Here is a 3,629-nt window from a genome sequence, read left to right as displayed (position 1 = left end):
TCAAGGGAGGGGGGTTGAGTTAACTCTCTCCCTCTCTAATTTTCTCTCTAACTCTCTCTCGCAACCTCTCGGAGTAACTCTTTCTCTCTCTCTCTCTCTCTCTCAGCCTTTCGGAGACTTGGAAAAGAAGAGATCCTTCCTCTCCAAGAGGATCGCTCTCAAAGGAGAATAGATCTACCTAGATGAAGACCTCATCCCAGCCTAGATATCCCATAGGAGGGAAAATATGCCACGTGTTCTAGAGGCACGAAAAGTAGGTAAATGGGCTGTCTACAGAGATGGAAGAGTCATCATCACAGAGAAAAGGACAGCATGATGGTGCGCGGCCTATGAGACCCTGAAGTTCACACTGTGGAATTGCAATGGCTCCCTTAAGACAGATGCAGGTTATTTTGAGGATACTTTCAAAGGGATAGACATTGCTATGTATACTGAGACACATCAATGTAAAGACAACCATCTACCTAATGTATATGGATATAGATGGGAAAGTGTATATCGCCCTCAGCCTAGGCGGCCTGGAGGGACGAGGTGATCAGGAGGTGTGGCAATTCTATTTAGAGAAGAGCACCAAGATACAGTCCAAGTGATACATAGAGATGTAGAGGCAAGATACATGTGGATCAGGTTACATACAAGTAAAACTCGAGACATGTATATTGCCATATGCTACTTTCCCCCTGCATACTCTAAGTTTGCCCCTAAAGAGGCATCCTCGTATACACCACTATATGAGGACATAATGAGATTTATGAGAATTGGGGATGTTCTACTAGCAGGAGACTTTAATGCATGCATAGGAAGCAACCAATCTGCTTTCTTTGACACTAGTGATGAGATGTTCAGAGATATTGCATTAGATGAAGTGGGATTAGTTAGATCAGCCCAAGATAGAGAGATAACAGAATATGGAACACAGCTAATGGCATTGGGAAGTGCACATGGTTTGGCCATCCTTAACAGGTTGCCACAATGGCCAAGATCTAATGGTTTCACATGTTGGAATAACAAGAAAGGGTCAAGCATAGTGGACTATTTGATTGGATCACCCAACTTGCTACCTGACATGAAAAGCTTTGAAATCTCAGATAGACCAATTGGATTACCACCAGACCATGCTATTCTAGCTTTCACAATGCAATATGGGCATATACACGAAGCACAGCCACACATACCAAAATTACCACGCTATGATTTTGTGGAAGCGACCTCACACATATACAGCACTACTGTGCAAGATGCATTGAGGGAGCTAGACACACATGCCTCTCTAGATGAGTTTACAGGACAATTGGCCGAGATAATACACACTTCAGCAGCCTACGCTTTCCCACACACTACACCGTCAGATAAACCTCCACGAGGTAATGCCCCACAGAGTGGCTGGTATGATGATGAGTGCAGAGAGACACGAGCACGTTTTCAGCGAGAGGTGGCACTTGGCATATGTACACATAAGCATGCTCAGATGATTGGTATGCAAAAAGAAGCGGGAATACCTGAGCAGATTAGAAACAGAAATGTATTCCATGTTCTTGGGACAGGACAACAAGAGAGCATGGAAAAAGATGCATGAGAACCAGTCACCCTTACAGATTTTTCACAACCTCAAGACCATCAAATTGCAGATTTGTCACAGAAAAAAAAGCGAGGAATGCCATATGGAAACTAAAAAATGGAAAAACCCAAGATCATGATGGTTTAGTAGCTGAACACTTCGCGCATGCTTGTGATATCTTGGCACCAACGCTAGCTCACATCTTTAATAGGGCAGTTTGTGAGGGATTTCCAACCTGTTGGTCAGACCATATTATTCTGCTGCTCTTTAAGAGTGGAGACCCCGCGCTACCTAGTAACTATTGAACTATCATGATTGGACACATGCTGGCCAAAATATATGGCTCTATCGTGGAACAAGCATTGAGTGAATGGGCTGAGATGCATGGCCTGAGTTTAAAAGGCTAGGCTGGCTTCAGGAGGGGATATACAACTCTAGACCATATCTTTACATTGAGGGAAATCATCGAAGAAGGCAAGGCATTCAAGAAAAAGATATACTACTATTTTGTGGACTTTCGCAAGGCCTTTGACACAATGCCACGTGCTAGACCCATGAGAAGAATGCAAAACATTGATGTGCTTGTAGAGATACAGTGGAGTATCTATGCCTTGTATGAGACAGTGACGGGCAGAGTACGAACACCTGAGGGCATCTCAGATATAGTCAATAGCACCATTGAGGTGAAACAAGGCTGTCCACTTTCACTGATACTATTTGGGTTGTACATAGATGAAATTTTAGAATATGTGGACAGAACTGGTGGAGCCAGAGCCAGCCTAGTTGGAGTGCTGATACCATTACTGCTTTATGCCGACGATATTGTACTTATATCTGACTCACCTGAGGGACTAAATAGACACTTGTATGCATTATCAACTTTTTGCAGAGATAGAGATCTTAAGGTGAACCTTGGGAAAACTAAAGTTATGGTATTTAACACTTCAGCTGCTTGGGTGACAAGAGCTGAGCACTAGTTTACTTTTGATGGAGAGCCAGTGGAGATGGTTAGGCAGTATGTCTATTTGGGGGTCACATTGAAGGGACCACAATTCTCTTGGAGAGAGACATCAAAGGCTCGTTTGGCAAAAGCATATGCAGCCTTAGGTGCATTGGAGAGGCAATGTGCTCACATACAATTTCATGAGCCGCACACCAAATTGTGGCTTTTTGACACTTGGTTACACCCACACTCATATATGGGGCAGTTTTTTGGGGTCCGAGTCTCTTTCACATGAGGAGACAGCCTTTGGGAGACCAGGATGGACCAGGGAAGAAATACTATGATGGGTGGGGGCATATGGAAAGACCACTGGTCATGATGATCTCACATATGATACGAGCGAAGAGCTCGACCCCACATGAGATTATCAAAGCTGAGTTGGGAGCATCACCCATGGTGGCTGAGGCCTTGGTCCAGGCAGTGACTTTCATACATAGACTATGGGAGCTCCCCCAAGATAGATACCCATGGCTAGCCCTGGCTTCTTCTATACAACTAGCAGCAGATGGTGACAGACATTGTTGGTATGCTCAGATGAGTACATGGATGAGCCTACATGGGTTGCAGATTGACAGACTACCCCCTTTGACTATAGCTTGGATTGCCCTACACTTGTCCTAAGCCGATCAGAGCTAAACCATATGATCAAAGCAGACATACTGAAGTTAGATACAGAGAATACCTGGATCCGATCCCCCTCCCCCCATGGCACGAGGATGGCACACTACCAGACCCACTTTCTTTAGGTATCTGAGGATGGTTTCATCACCCGACCCAATTACATGGACACACAGCTGCTCAGGGACTACGCACAGTTATTGGTTAGATCCGCACCTCATCCCACCACCTGAGGATTGAGATAGGCAGATGGGAGGGTATACAGATAGAGGAATGCATATGCCCACTATGCGACAGAGAGCCAGAGACAGAGGAACACTACATCTGTCGATGCACTGTATATTATGATATACGAGGTAGATACCACTGCCTGTTTTGAGAGGGTTTTGAACCCTTGAAACGGATCATGTAGTTTGAGGATCAGAGATGCTTGGGATTCTTCCTCTTGGA

Source organism: Lygodium microphyllum, chromosome 1 (assembly GCF_053477565.2).
Source record: "Lygodium microphyllum isolate KBCC chromosome 1, Lygodium_microphyllum_v1.1.10, whole genome shotgun sequence".
Taxonomy (NCBI): Eukaryota; Viridiplantae; Streptophyta; class Polypodiopsida; order Schizaeales; family Lygodiaceae; genus Lygodium; species Lygodium microphyllum.
The sequence above is the reverse complement of the archived record's forward strand: the minus strand, read 5'-3'. Positions refer to the sequence as shown.